The following is a 16296-nucleotide window of genomic DNA, read 5'->3' as shown; positions in this document are numbered from 1 at the left end:
GGAACTGGGCTGCACAGCAGGAGGTAAGTGGTAAGTGAGAAAGAGAAGCTTCATCTGTATTTGCAGCCGCTCCCCAGTGCTAGCATCCCGATTTAGCTCCAGCTCAGGTTATCAGGCATTAGGTTCTCATATGAGCACTGGTCCCTGGTGCCAAAAATGTTGGAGACCTCTGGCATTAGAGGGTCCATATATTTCCCTTTATCTCTCCTCCTCCACTTCCTTCTCCCCCTCCCCCTCTCTCAGACCCACACACACACAACTCATTAAAGAACACATGGGCACCCTATCACTGAGGACTGGGGCTCAGCACTGGCACAGCATTCTCCAGACTAAACCTATCAGGCTCCAACAAAAGGCTTCCTCTCTTTCTCTCTGTCCTTGAGTCAAAGAGCAACTGGGTCCAAATGCTGTGAGAGTTTGTGCTGCCAGTATTGGAGATGATCCTGCTTCTGAGAGTGGAGATAACTGAGGGGTGGAAGTGCCCAGATAAGAAAAAGAAACAAGTTAACTGGTCAAATTCTTCTATTCAGATACCAGGAATGCAATCCATTCCTCCATAGCAAAATATTGCTTTTCAGCAGTGCTGAGGGACCATTTTCTTACTACCCTTTGAACATTCCAATTCATAATTCCAAAGGTATTTACCAATGAATATAATATTCACAATAGCTAAGAAACACTTTGTAATATTAAACAATTCAGTTTCTTAGAAATGTATATATACTTAGGTCTAGATGAGTCATGAGCGATGTATGATAACTATAAAGCATAATTAGGTGGTCATTAAGTTTTAGATTTTTAATAGTGTTATTTTTATAAAAATATTTAAATATTCTTAATTAAATTTTTTAAATAAGTAAAATTTTACATTTAAATATTTTATATTTTTGATATTCATTGAATATAATTTATATTTTACCTTTTGATTTGAATATCTTATAAAAATAAATTTAAAAATACATGAACATTAAATTTTATTTTTCATTTATTGATGAAAATATTCAAATTATATATGCTTGAGTACAATTATATTTTATCTTCAGTCCTTTGGAATAGATTGTTGAGAATGAGCACAAATTGTGCTTGTGATAGAAATAGAAAATATAAAGGTAAATTTCAGGGGAAAAAATGGCTAAAAAGAACAAAAATGGAAAAAAGATCTACCAAATTTTTTTAAATGAGAAACAGTAAAAAAGAACTTTGCAATTTCTCAAACTAAAAATAAGGATTTAAAATGGCAAGATTTCTGTAACATCTAAAAAGGCAAGTGATACCAAATATTGCCATGATGTTTTAAAGAATTATGTTTTTTGACTAATATTTAGCCAAATATAATGAATGATATTTTACATGGGACTAAACACACAATAGTTATAGACTACATAGAAAATTTTAGGTTTAATTAGAATGATTTGACATTTAAAGCTACAATAACAGAACTTGCAAATTTTATTTTTTAAATAATGAGACAAATGATTACTCTGCAGTATGAAGTATTCAAAATAAAAACTTGATTTAACAAGGAATAAAGGGGGGAGAAAAAATTTTTAATTTAAAAGAATATTATAACACTAAATAATATTACTTAGTTCAATTAGTTTGTGGCAGGTATAAAAGTCATACAGTACAACTGGAAAATATTGAAATTAATTAGTGTTAGATTCGTGTCACAGCTCTTTCAAACTGTGTAGATTTTGACTTTATTGAAGAACTGAGAAAACAATTTCATTTTTAGACGCCAGTTTAAAAGATTGTTGAGGGTAAGCTTATTATAGAGATGCTAACATGGTGGGTAAAGGAAAAGATATACAGCCAGAATCCAGAAGTATTCTTACGCTTTGCGTGTTACACAGTCTAGTTTGTTGCTAGAAGGTTCAGCCCCAACTGTGCCATTACCGATGTCATTCTTTGGAGCGATTCAAAGATTATATTCAGTATTTTCAAAACCTGCTCAAAAATTGTGAGATCTGATGAAATACATATCATCTTTGGCCTGCCAACTCTCTCTATCACAAGACAAGAATGCTGACTAAATGCAATCAAGTAATTAGATTTAAAATTGATTTTTATCAGGATATAACTTACCCTAAAATGTACCTGTTTTAAGTATTCAAATGAATTGTGACAAATGCACCTACCAACATAACCCACTCCAATCAAGATGTCATATATTTCCATCAGCCCAGAAAGTTCTCTCATACGCCTATGCTGTCACTCCTACCTTCCATCCCATAGCCTGGCTGGCCCTAGACAACTACTGATCTGCTTTATGTCACTGTAAACTAGTGATGCCTGCTGTAGAATTCCATATAAGTAGAATCGTATGGTCTGTATTCTTTGATATCTGCTTTCTTTTACTCTGCATTTCTTCTTTTACTCATTTTTTCAAATTTATCCATTTTCCTGCATGTTTCAGTAATTTTTTTTTATTCCATTGTACGGATATACCACAATTTGCTTATTCATTCACCTGTTTGCTGATCAACATTTGAGTCATTTCCAGCTTGGAACTATTATGAGTAAAAGTCCTGAGAACATTTGTTCACGTGTATATATGTGTTCATTCCTCATGGATAAATGCCTAAGAGTGGAATAGCTGGGTTGTATGGTTAGTGTACAATTAACTTAATAAGAAATTGCCAAAATGTTTATTACACGTTACATTCCCACCAGTAGTCTATGAGACTTCCAGTTACTCCACACCTCCCCAACTCTTAGTATGGTCAGTCTTTTTTAATTTTAGCCATTCTGATAAATATATAGTGGAATCACATTGTAATTTTAATGTCTAATTTTCTACTGACTGACGATGTTAAGCATATTTGCATGTGGTTATTGGCCATTCATATGTCTTTATTCATGTAGTGTCTTTTGCCTGGTTTTGTTGGATTATTTGTCTTCTTATTGTTGATTATAGAAATTCTCTATGTATTCTTGATACTAGTCTTTATAACATATATCTGTTGTAAATACTTTCTTCCAGCGTATGGCTTAAGTTTTTATTTTATTAATATTTTACTTTAAAGAGCAGAAGTTTTTACTTCTGATGAAGCAAAATGTATTATTTCCTTTAATGACTTGTGATTTTATGACTTAGCTAAGAAATTTTGTCCTATTTTCAAGATCACAATTTTTTTAAATTTATTTTTTTATGGTGACATTGCTTAATGAAATCCAATAAGTTTCAGCTGTACATTTTAACAGTAAGGCATGTAAATATATATATTTATATTGTGTGTTTACCTCCCACAGTTAGATTTCTTTCTGTCACCACATATTTGACCCCACCTACTTCCCCCCAGTTTTAGCTTTACATTTAGATCTCTGATCAGTCTCTAGTTAATGCAGTGTGAGGTAAGAGTCAAGGTGCATATTTTTCAAATGAATATCCAGTTCCAGCTCCACTTGTTGTGAACACTATCCTCATTGGATTATCTTGGCACCTGGGTCAAGAAGCAATTGACCCTGTATTTGTGGGTCTCTTTCTGGACTCTACTATGTTTCATTAGTCTATATGTCTATCTTTACCCAAATACCACACTCTGTCCTGATTATTGTGGTTTTATAGTAAATCTTGATATCAGGTTATGTAACTCCTACAACTTTGTTCTTTTTCAAAAGTGTTTTGTCTATTTTAGGTCCTTTGTATTTCCATGGAAATTTTAGAATCATCAGTTTTTACAAAAAGCCTTCTGGAATTTTTATTGGAATTTCATTGCATCTATAGATTAATTTAGGAGAGAATTACATCATAAAAATACTGAGTTACTGATTCTTGAGCATAGTATATCACACGAATTTAAGTCTTAATTTTTCTCACCAGTGTTTTGCAGTTTTCACATATCTTAATAAACTTACCCTATTTCATGTTTTTTGACACTACTTTAAATTACATTGTATTTTTAAATTTCATTCTCAATTGTTCCTTGCACTATATAAAGTACAATTGATTTTGAAATATTGAACTTAACATCCAATGGTCATGCTAACTTCACTTAATCTTAGTAGGTTTTTTTGTAGTTTCCTTGGGATTCTCTATATATGTGATGATGTCTTCTGCAAATAAAGACAGTTTTACTTCTTCCTGTCTGATCTAAGTGACTTTATTTTCATTAATTTATTGACTGTCCAGAATCTCTAGTATAATATTGAATAGAAATGGAAAAAATGGACATCCTTGACTGCTAGGGGAAAAGTATTCATGTTCAACCTCAAGTATGAGGTCAGTTGTAGGTTTCATTGCAAATGACCTTTATCAGGTTAGAAAAGTCCCTTTCTATTTCTAGTTTGCCAAGGAATTTTATCAAGGTATTTAATATTGTCGAATGCTTTTTCCAAGTCTACTGAAATGATCATATTGTTTTCTTCTTTATTCTATTAATACCATGTATTACATTAACTGGATTTCAGATGTTAACCCAACTTGTATTCCTGGGATAAACACAGGATACTGCTGGACATGATTTGCTAATTTTTTGCTAATATTTTGCATCTTAATTCATGAAGGCTATTAATCTTGCAATATCTATTTCTTGTAATATCTATTTCTAGTTTTCTTGTAATATCTATTTCTAATTTTAGTATTAGAGTAATGTTAGGTTCATAACATAGGTTGGAGAGTATTCTGTCTTCCTCTAAAAAGAGTTCGTGTAAGATTGATATTATTTTTTTCTTAATATTTGTTAGAATTCGCCAGCGAAGCCATCTGGGCATTTAAAAGTTTTTTTGTTGTTGTTGTTCTGTGGGGACATTTATTTTTAACTTTTTATTTTGAGATAATTTTAGATTTACTGGACAATTGCAAAAAATAGTACAGAAAATTCCTGTATATCCTTTACCCAGCATCTCCTAAGGTTAATATCTCAGGGTCACTGAGGCTTTTCACATCACCATAAAAGTCGTTTCAATTTTCTTTCACCAACTAAAAGTCTGGAGCCGAAATCTTCTTGACCCAGTTCAAAATTTCACTTAAGTTCTGTCCTAGAATTAACAATTCTCAGAATGACTCACTGTGGAATCAATTATTCTCTTCAAAAGAAAACCTACCCTGCCCACCAGAATATATAGTCTTGCCTCTTTAGTTCCAAAAACAAAAGAAGAAAATAACTTAATTTTGTATGACCAAACTTTGAGAAATATAAGTTTTATCTGTGTTTACTTTGTTATAATTCTACATTATTAAAGCCATTCCAAAATTTTTTAAATTTTATTTCCCCTATCAACATCCTAATGCATCACTAGACATAGGTATCTTGCAGACTGGCATGAGTCTGTCACTTCTGTCCCTCTTCCACACTCATCACCCTACCTCCTCATGGAGCCCGATGTGGGCACTGAAGCCATGCTCGTTGACTCAAAATCATCATGCAAATTGAAGAGTCTTGGAATATGGAGGACATAAATCCCCTTCTAGCTAATTTTTTGCTAATATTTTACATCTTAATTCATGGAGGATATTAATATTTGATGGTCATAATAATTACAGAATAGACAGAAGGAAAGAGAGCTGGGCTCTAATCCCAGCTGTGCCGCTAACTAGTGGTGTAGCCAGAGAATCATTGCTTCACCTCCCAGGCCTTCTTTCGCTCACTAGTCAAGTATGGATCCAAACACTGATTGTGTAGGGTTCTTAGGGGATTTACAGTAACTAGGTAGATGATGGGACCGTGTGCAATACAAATAGCTGTGCAAACACTAGCTATTTTCCTTATTAATAACTCAGAGAAACAGATATTGTCACCATTAAATTAGTGATATTAGTTTTCATATAAATTATTTTTTATTTTATTTTTTTAATATTATTTTTTAAATAAAAGAGGTAGTGATGTGCTGCCCTAAATCACACTCTCCTAGTAAATGGCAGAGTCAAGAGTCAAATGCAAAACCCAGATCTGATTTTACCCTCAGCAGCAAGAGAACACATACCCTTTCAGTATCTGGTGGATAGAAATAGGCACACTTTTCTCTTTCATTACATGAAGATTCTGCTACTTCTAATCTGCTGTGTATAACCTAAATGCTAAGCATATTAGAACTCTATGTAACAAAAGAAAAAAACAGGCTATAGATGAAAGCCTAAAAGGACATATCATTTTTTAAAAATTTGTTTCCCATTCACAGACCTTTTTTGGCCTAATTCCTAATTTCCACATATTCATTTCAAAAATATTTATGTGATGATACAATAATAGTACTAATACTAATAAATACAATTTTAACAATAGCTATCCTTTGTTGAATTGTTGCTCTGTGTCAAGCACTAGCCCCAGGCAAAAGAGAAAAAGACATAGTTTAGTTGAATTTTTTTAAAGCTAGAGACTAAACTGTAGGCTGTCCGATAACGACCTCCAAACAAGTCAGGAAATAGTCAAATAAAGTGTAACCCCTCTAGAAAATAAAGACCTTGCTATGTCCTAGATGTTTGTACTGGTCACTAAGTGTACAGGATAGATTTTTCAGGATGGGGCTGTGGTCAGGAGGCAGAGGTTTATAAGCAGCAACTCCCTCATCTCAAAGAAAAGGAGATAGAAGTTTGGATCGGAGAATTTAAAATACAGAGCTCTCTGCTGTCAGTCTAGCATGTGAGATACCTAATGCATGCTTTCCCCTCTTTACCTGGTAAAAGAAATATTTTTCCAATTAACACACTGTACAGAAATACTATAACTAAAAGAGATTTGAAATACTAGAAAACTAACTTAAATTTTATATGGACTGCAAATTCTTATTTTTATTCTTTCCAAAGTTATTTCACTATTCATTTGCTTAAAGCCTCTGTTACATATATTATGCAAAGAAAATCCTCACCCTGGCTACCACTCTCACACTATTTAAAATAATTCCTAGCTATTCATCGAGGAGGTTAAGGAGATGATTGTTTGTTTGTTTTTAATAACCTCTAGCATTTGGAGAGCTTCTGTGTTTACAAAGCCATTTCCCATTCATGCTCTCAGCTGAGCCTCTTATCGACTTCCTGTTACCGACGAGGAAAATGAAAATTATCTGGGTCCTGCGAATTGTCCAAGATCACACAGTCAGTAAGAACTGGAGCTGGGACTCCAACCCTTCACCATCCTGAAAACTCCTATGATGAAGAAAAGCAAATCAGCTGACCAAGACCTGCCAAACTGAACATTAATTTTTCAATGACAATAAACTAAACAGGCACCAAATGAGCATTACAAAGCAGGGACTTTACCAAAGAAAAGAGACATGAGATGAGTCTGAGATTTGAAATATTGCACACCAGGTTTGAATCCCAGCTCTGCTATTAGTAACACCAAGTCACACTGCTTCGACAAGTGTGATTTTCATCTGTTTAATTCCTGTCTCGTGCAGGTGTTGACCTCATGAGGACAGAGGCCCATCATTCTTACTCACCACTAAATTCTCAGCATTCAGCTCATGCCTGGCACATAGTAAGTGGTCACAAATATCTTTTAAATAAGTATCTCCATCTGAGCCCCAGCTAAATCATTTGCAAAATAGCATAATAAGAACTAGTTTAAAGGGTAATGAGGCTTAAAGTGAGAAAGATATGTTAACTTCTCAAGTAAAGGTAGTTCCCTAGTGCCTTCTTATTGCATAGGTCCACTCCTGGAATGCACAATCTGTGAAAATCAGGCTGGAATACAGACGAGAATAGATGCTTGGGTGTTGCCATCATTTCTGAGCAATATAGAAACAATATGACACAGAGATGAAAAATGGCATTGCTGTCGAGAGCTAAAACCAGCATTGCTCATTTTTTTAGCACTGCTCATTTTTAATGTTCTACCAACCAGATCTCAGCCTCTTCAAAGAATTAAGTGTCCCATCCATACTGTCCCAATTGTGTTTTTGAAAGAAATGAACATTTCTGCTTGCTGAGCAAAAGCAAAAAGAGATTTAGTAAAAACACAACTCATTTGGTCAACATAGCTTATGCAAGGCTTCAAGCTGATTGCTCAAGATAGATTTTTTATGGACAAAAATGCGGTGTTCAGATCCTTCCTAGCTGGGACCCCTCTATCTGCAGTGTAAAGAGGCAGCACATGGAAATGGAAGAGCCTAGACTGTAGTGTCAGACCTAATGTCAATCCCAGTTCAACCACATGTAGGCACACAACCTCAAAAGACATCCTGTCTATATTAGTCACGGTTCTCTAGAGAAACAGAGCCAGTAGGACATAGGTGGAGAAAGAAAGAGAGAGATCTATCTTTGAATCAGCCCCATGATTGTGGAGGCTGGCAAGTTCAAAAATCTATAATGTAGGAAATTCAGTTAAGAGTTGATTTTGCAGCCAACTCAAAAAGCAGTTTGGAAGCAGAATTCTTTCTTCCACTGGGGCCTCATTCTTTTCTCTTAAAGCCTTCAGTTGACTGCATGAGACCCACCTGCATTATGAAGAATAATCTCCTTTACTCAAACCTGACTGATTTAAATGTTAAACACATCTAAAAAATATTTTTATTGCATCTAGACTGCTGTTTGACCAAACAACTAGGTACCTAGCCTAGCCAGGTGGACACATAAAATTAACCATCTCACTCTCCAAGCCTCAATTTCCTCATCCACAGATGAAAAGCATGCAAAGTCCCTAGAAAAGTACCTAACTCATGACAAATACCAGATAAATGCCATGCTAAGGAACCATACAGTTCTATAAATATCAATAGGGCATCTACTCTGTACCAGGCACTGTTCTAGATACTGGAGATGCAGAGATGAGCTGGACCTAGCCCTTGAGGAAGTTACCATCCAGGAAGGAAAACAAATGCTTCAGCTATCTGTTTTGGGTGACATGAGAGTCCAAAATTTAGCCAAGTCCAGGAAAGTAGAAAAGACATTTCAGGCAGCAGTAAGAATATAGCCAAAGTCTTGGGAATCTGAAATAGCACAGCATATGCAAGAACCAGAGCTGAAGGCTAGACTGGTGAGAGGTGTGAGATGAAGCTAGAAAGGTAGATGAGGCCAGATCATGAACAGCCTTGGTGCCGTGACAAGGTGTAATAGTTTTCTTAGCGCTGTTGTAATGAATTAACACAAATTCAGTGGCTTAAGACAACAGAAATTTATTTTCCCACAGCTCTGGAGGCTGGATATCTAAAATCAAGATGTCAGCAGGGTAGATTCTTTCTGGGAGCTCTGAGGGAGAATCTGGTCCCTTCCTCTCTCCAACTCCTTCTATCTCTGCTTCCGTCTGCACATGGTGTTCTCCCTGTGTCCGTCTGTGTCTAAATTTCTCTCTTCTTATAAGGATTCCAGTCATTGGATTAAAACTCATCCTAACCCCGTATGACCTCATTTTAATGTGATTACCTCTGCAGAGACCTTTTTCAAATAAGATCACATTCACAGGGACTAAGGGTTAGGACTTGACTATATATTTTAGGGGGACACAATTCAACCCACAACACAAGGTAATAGAAGTAATGGTAAGAGTTTAATTTAGGAAGATCCCTCAGACTCTGGTGGGAAGAAGAGGCAAGACTAGAGATCTCTTCCTATGGTTCTATTGCTTTGGTCACTAGGAAGCTTAGGGCCAAATGTGTAACACGTGCACATACGCATCTTTTTTTTTTGGAGGAAGGGCACATGTACAAGGCACTACAATTTGTATTTCATTTATAAGCATTATTTCTGACTGCCTCTCTTTTTTTTTCTATCCTTATGTATCAGTCAGAGTTCTAAAAGGAAACATGATACACCCAAAGTAAGATAATTCAAAAAGAGTTTATTCATAATGGGACCACTTACAGAGATGCGGTCTGGAGATAAGGGAAATACACAGTGCCCAGAGGCCACTGACAATGGAGTTTATCACCCGGAGTCCCAGGGGATGAAGCAGTTAGCTATCTAAAAAGAGAATCTTGTTGAGAATGCCACCTTGAGAGGATTAGTGTCCTCTATGGAAGTACACAGCCAGCCCAAAGCAACTTCATGACTTCAATGACCTCTCATTCTGATCCTGCTGGTGATCCTTATGAGGATCACCCAACAGGGATCTAGATGTAGGCCACATGGTCACTGCCCCAGGGCAGAGAGCAGGATGGAGAAGCGAGGAGACTAGGCCTTCAGGGAAAGCAGAAGACCCTCAGCAAACTCTATTTTCCCTTCATCCATACTTCCTCATTTATTTTTTTTATTATTTTATTTTTATATATATCCTTTGCGTTTGGTTCAGCCATCTCAAACTTTTCCTTTTTTATAATTAAAAGAGGAATAACCACCAAAAAATATATAAAGTAGAGGCAGAATTTTCTGCCCCCTTCACCAAGGTGCTCTGTCTTACAGAGTTTGCAGACTGCTGCGTATGGCTATCAGCTGAGTCACCCTGAGTGGTCACAGAAGGCTGACCCATTGTAGAATCAGAGCCCTTTGCACACATTCTCTTGGCCACTCACTGAGTTACATAAACTGGGGCAGGTCCCCTTATCTCCAGGGCTTTCTGAGGACATACTTGAGGCAAGAGTCATCCTGGCACCAAGTGCTTCTGACAGATGTTGCGGACAGCCACGCGAAAGAGGCCCAGATGGAGACTGGAGGGGGCAGAGTGAGCCCTTAGAGGGCACACAGGCTCTTTGTCTCACATGGAGAGCACATCAAATAATACTGCTGGAAAGATAGTCTTTCTTCCCTGAGCTTCAGCTCACTTCAGGAGTATTTAGATTCTGGAACAGATGTCAGGGCTGGAAGGGACCCTTGAGACCACCTAGTGTAAACCCTTTGTAATACAGATGCACAAAGGAAGGGCCAGACACAGTAACAGGGTGGCATGGCTAGGGTTTGTCAAGTGCCTGCACTTCTCCAGACAGTGTGCTGTGTGCTATGTTCATTCATTCATACTGCTAGTTATCAAAATTCTGTGGAGAACCCGCTATGTGCAAGGCAACATGTCAAAAAAATGGAGATACTTACGGAAACAAGGCTGACATTTCTCTGTCTTCATGGAGTCTACAGAATAATAGGCACTACTTACTCCCTTTTAAGTACAAGGAAAATGAAAGAAAAGTAGGTTGCCCTGTGCAAGTAAAATATTGACAACTTCATGGAGCACCACAGAGATGTGGACAGTCATAGAAGGAGGTAGAAAAGGTTTCTAGATCTGGAGACCTTGATTGTAACCTAACTGAAGCTACTAGTTTTTCTAAAGGAAAAAACTGTTCTTGTCTTCAGAGGGTTGAGTCAGGCATGAAGACAGGGAAAATAAATAACAGAGGATTCCATTTAGGAAAATGTCAGCATGTAATGCTACAGCTCTCTTGTGGGAATTCTCCCCATTTTCATTGAAGGAAATAGGAAGAAAAGCCTGTTTGCCTCAACTTCAAGGAAAATTTGACTTTCTTTTCAAATCAGTCCTCTGACAACCAATTGACTATCAATCAAGTAAAGTTGGACTCAGCGCTGGGCCAGCGCAAGGCTTTGACTCATGGGGCTTATGAGGCAAGCTCACTTTGGAAGGGCTGCCCCATGAGATATATCATGTTCTCCAGGAGGGAAGTGCATTCACCAATGGACTTTTAGGGGGAAGAACTGGGACCTTGACATTAAACAACCCTAGTTCAAGCCCTAGCTCTACCAATGAGAGCTGTGTGACTTTGAGCAAGTTACTTATCCATTAGGAGTCTCAGTTTTCTCATCTATGTAATGATGAGATCTATAGTGAGAATGATTATAATCCTCACTATAAATCCATGTTGCAAGTAGCAATTGATACTATGAATAAAAATTTTTAAATGCCTTTCATGTAGTAAGTGCTCAATAATTTCTATTATCATTATTGTTACATTTAGTAAGTACTCGATAGTTACTGTTAGTATTAATAATGGACACTGCTTACTGGTCCACAATAATAACATTATGAAGGTTTTTGCTGGATTGCGTTATTTTAAATCAACTTTTTATTAAGTTTCTTTTATGATTCTAAAGGGGAATACACATTCCTCATGTGAAAAAAAGAAAATACAGAAAAGAATAAAGAGATACCATAACAACTTTGCACCGTGACACATGGGTATTAGACTTATCATGGTGAACACATTATAAGGTATATAAATATGAAATCATTATGTTGTATATCTGAAACTAATATAATCTTATATGTCAACTATAGTAAAAAAAATTTTACAGAAAACTAAAAAAAAACTCTGGATAGCTAAAGGGTACTCTATTTTAAGCAAAGGAAAATGACTTCAGAAACTAGTTAACAGGACAAAAATGGATTTTTAAAGAATAAATTCAGAGCTAAAACAAGTGTATGACGTTTAAGACAAAAAAAATAAAGAGAAAAAATTTTAAATCCATAATCCCACAATCCAAAGATAACTGTAGTTAACATGTTGGTGTATTCCTCTCCAGTGTTTTTTGCTGTATGTGTGTGTGTGGAGAGAGAAAGAGATAAATTTTACATAAATGAAATCATATTTTATATACATGACCATTTTCCACAGAAAATGGTTCTATAATATTGTATCTGTGTATGCACCATAATTAACACAACCATTCTCTTATCGTTAGGCTTTGGGGATTTTCCCCCAATATATTTGCTCTTATAATTGATGCTATAATGAGATTCTTTGTATAAAAATCTTTTCCACACCTCTCATAATTCCTTAGGAAAATATTCTCTTGGTGGAATTTTTGGATCAAAGGATATAAACTTCTTTAAGTCCTTAATACATTTTGTCAAATTATTTTCTAATAGGGTTATACTGAATCACCCTGCCTTAAGCAGAATGTGAATACCCATTTTTAAAAAATTTTTATTTCATAGATAAAAATAGCAATTTTCTGTTTTTATTGTTTTGATTACTAGTAAGCTTAGTAACTATTGTTGGCTCTTTTTCTAGGAGCTGAATGTTCACACCTTTGGCCCACTTTCCTACTATCTTTGTTGATTTTCTTATCACTATGCATGAATTCTTCACATAAGAAATTTTTTAAATGTCACATTTGTTGCAAATAAATTTCACAGTTTATTGTTTGCCTTTTAATTTTTAATATTTTGACATGTAAGTTTTAATTTTTACAGTTTAAAAACTTAATATACAGTATAATTAACATTGTCCTTACATTTATAACCAACTCAAACTCCAAACTCTTAAACCTCACAATATTCAAAAAAACTCAGTAGAGATAGCTCCTGTATATGAAAACTAATAGCATAAAGCATGTATGATACTATTCCATATATTGATGATTTGCCGAAATTGAGCTGATAGGTACACAAGGATGTGTTAGTCTATTTTCTTTTTTTATGAATGTTTTAAAATTTCTAATAATAAAAGTCTAAAACATTATTTTGTAGTCTTGACTCCTTAGGCATGTAAGGACATAACTTACTTGCTGCTGCCTTTCGTGCTTTATGGACATAAGTTCCTAATTTGTGACTTTGGACAAATTTTGAAATTTCTGTAAGCTTTGGTTACCTCCTCAACTAAAACACAACAAAACAAAATAAAATGAAAGAAAAAAGTAAAGAATACACCACACTTGCAAGATTGTTGAAAGGAGGAAATGAAATAATGCATATCTAGCATATAATATGGTGCCTGGCACACAGTAGGTGCTCAATAAAGGTTTTCTATTATTATTATTTATTATTATTTCAATTTCTATATATCAGACTTTCTTTCTGCAAGAATCAGATGCTGATCCTGGCTGATTAAGTAGAAGAGAAGTTTATTTCAAAGATATTTGAAATAGAGGACAAGTTCAAGGAAAGCTTAGGAACAATGACCAAAAGCCATATCAGGAGAAACCTACTGTGGCCGCTGCAACCATGCTGAACAAGTGAAAATTGCCCTCCCTGAAATTACCCTAATGATACTCCTTCCGCACCAGAGCTGGACACCCGGCCACCACACTGGCCAGCCAAATATTTCTGAGAAGACCCTGCTTCCTGAAGCTGCTCCTTGGGCGAATGACCAGTGAAACCGTGTCATTTATTACGCTGAGCAATAATTCCAGGATTTCTCGGTGATGTTTATCCCTCCTCTAGTTCCATCACAATTCTACCTTAATATGCTATAGCCTGTGGACAAAACTGTAAAGTCCTCTGCCATTACTACATACAAGTCAAATAGTAAGGGAACACGGAAAGAAAAGGGAAATTTCTTATAACATGGTAAAGAAGATTTCTTACAGATAGCTTTCGTAACACATCAAGGAACCATAGTCAGTAAGAGTGATAGAGAAAGAGAGACTTAAATACCATGTTTGCTCTGCCCTCAGCCAGCATTTCGGCTGATCAGAAATCTTAACTTTGTGGGGTGACCCGAACCAAATCTCCATTCCTGAAGGATCTGAGCCATTAATGGTCTTACTAGAATAGAGCTTTAGTAGTCATTTTTTTTAAGTCCTGAATATTAAAAAGAAAAAATGTAGAAGATCCTACAGAGGAACTTGTTATTTCCAGATGTATTCCTCTCTGCCCTGCCAAATTTTGTTAACAGAAATCCTCTTGCCCCTTGGTCATCGGAATTAATCACCCTAGAAAGCACATTAACCTCCTTTTATTGCCTGTTTCTCAAGGGCATGAAGGAGCCTGAAAATAGCCAGATGGTAGTTCAACTTTCTACTCCAGAGAACCCTAGAGAAAAAGTGCCTCACTTGAGTATGGCGATTGCCACATGAGCAGAACCCAGAGTCACAGAGATGGAAAGGAGTGTCATTATGCATGGCTGCCTTGGCAGGTCCTGCCTGGGAAAAGACTACCCTAATAACTCGAACATCAGGGAGCCTGGTTTCAGGCTGCTGAGCATAAAATTTAGAGTTCTGGCATGGCCGGAGCATTTCCCTTTGAATCCTGGTGACTTTATGCCACTGAGTCCCAAAAGGTATATGTTGCAATAGAAAATGCTCTGGGAAGTCCTGCTTGATTTGGGGGAATGTGGGTTTAAACACATGTGTTTGACCTCTGAACCCTTATCTACTAACTTTGGGCAGAGTGTTCTAGGCAAAAAGGAGTGTTCCAACACACAGTTGGGGGGACGCTGCTGTATAGAAATCCAAAACTGAAAACAGAACGTTATCTCACCTCCTAATCACATGGAACTGTTCTGAGGATTAGATTAAATAACAGATGTCAAGTGACTGTCTCATAGTAGGTATTCAATGAAAATAAAAATGTGTTCCCTCCACACTTCTAAACCATGCTAGGGGGTGAGTAGGCTGGGTATTAATGTAGCCATTTTACAGATTAAGAAGCTGGGGTTCAGAAAGAATAGATTATAAATTAATAAAGACACAGCCAGGAAATGGGAGCGGCAATGTTGGGAATTAACCTTGGCCTTCTGGCTCTAATTCCAATTAACTAGACTCACCACTTCCCAAGATACACAGCCTCAGTCTGGTCTTACTCACCCCGCAAGCTATCATTTCACAGATAGTGAGTCATAGCTTCTCCTTCTCTTAGGCTGCATGAGAATCACAGCACGCTCCCTCCCGAGCTTGGCAGACCCCACCCCCTTCTGGGGCCCCTGATGGGAATGCACAAGGCCAAGACTGCCAGGAACTGAGAGAATAGCTAAGGCATCTGCTCCCATCAAATGACCCAACCTGCATGAGCTGGAGGGGTCCTTGGCACTGCCAAGAACCACATCAGAAAGATAATATTTGAAGAGTGAGAGGTTCTCCAAAAAATGTACAATCTTTTGAGTGAGCAAGCACCTAAAGTTCTTGAGTCATAACTCATGCTGGATGGGCCAGAACTTGAGCTATAGATGATAAGTAAAATAGGTCACAAGATAGCAGTGTCAGACGTGGAAAGGATTGAGAAGATTATCTCTTTAGCAATGATAAAATTGTGACTCAAAGTAGAAGACTGATTTTTCCAAGATCACATAGCTAAGGAACAGTAATGGGACCTGAACCCAGGTTTCCTCATTCATTCATTATTCATTCATTCAATATTTATTGAGCGCTCACTATGGGCCTGAATGCAGATTAAGTACTGAGGATGAATTCTGAATAGACAAAATAAAACAAGCACATTTTCTGTCTTCCCAGAGCTGACTTTCTAGAGGGAAGGAGAGACAAACATACAGTTATGGGAAATGATGAGCAGTGCCATGATGGGGGAAGTACAGAGGGCTATAGGAGCACGGAGGAGAGTGGTCTTATCCAATCTATGAGGTCAAGAAAGGCCTCCTGGATTAAGTGATGGTTCAGCTGAGACCCGAAAAGTAATCAGGTGAAAGGGGATTGGGTGCAAGGAAGGAGAATACGCAAGACAAAGGGAATCTCTACATGCCAGGCACAGTACTAGACCTTTGTTTTAAAGAAATGTGTAAGATATGGATGGTCTAAATGTC

Source organism: Pteropus alecto, unplaced genomic scaffold (assembly GCF_000325575.1).
Source record: "Pteropus alecto unplaced genomic scaffold, ASM32557v1 scaffold25, whole genome shotgun sequence".
In the NCBI taxonomy this organism is placed as follows: Eukaryota; Metazoa; Chordata; class Mammalia; order Chiroptera; family Pteropodidae; genus Pteropus; species Pteropus alecto.
This window is presented reverse-complemented; position numbering follows the sequence as displayed.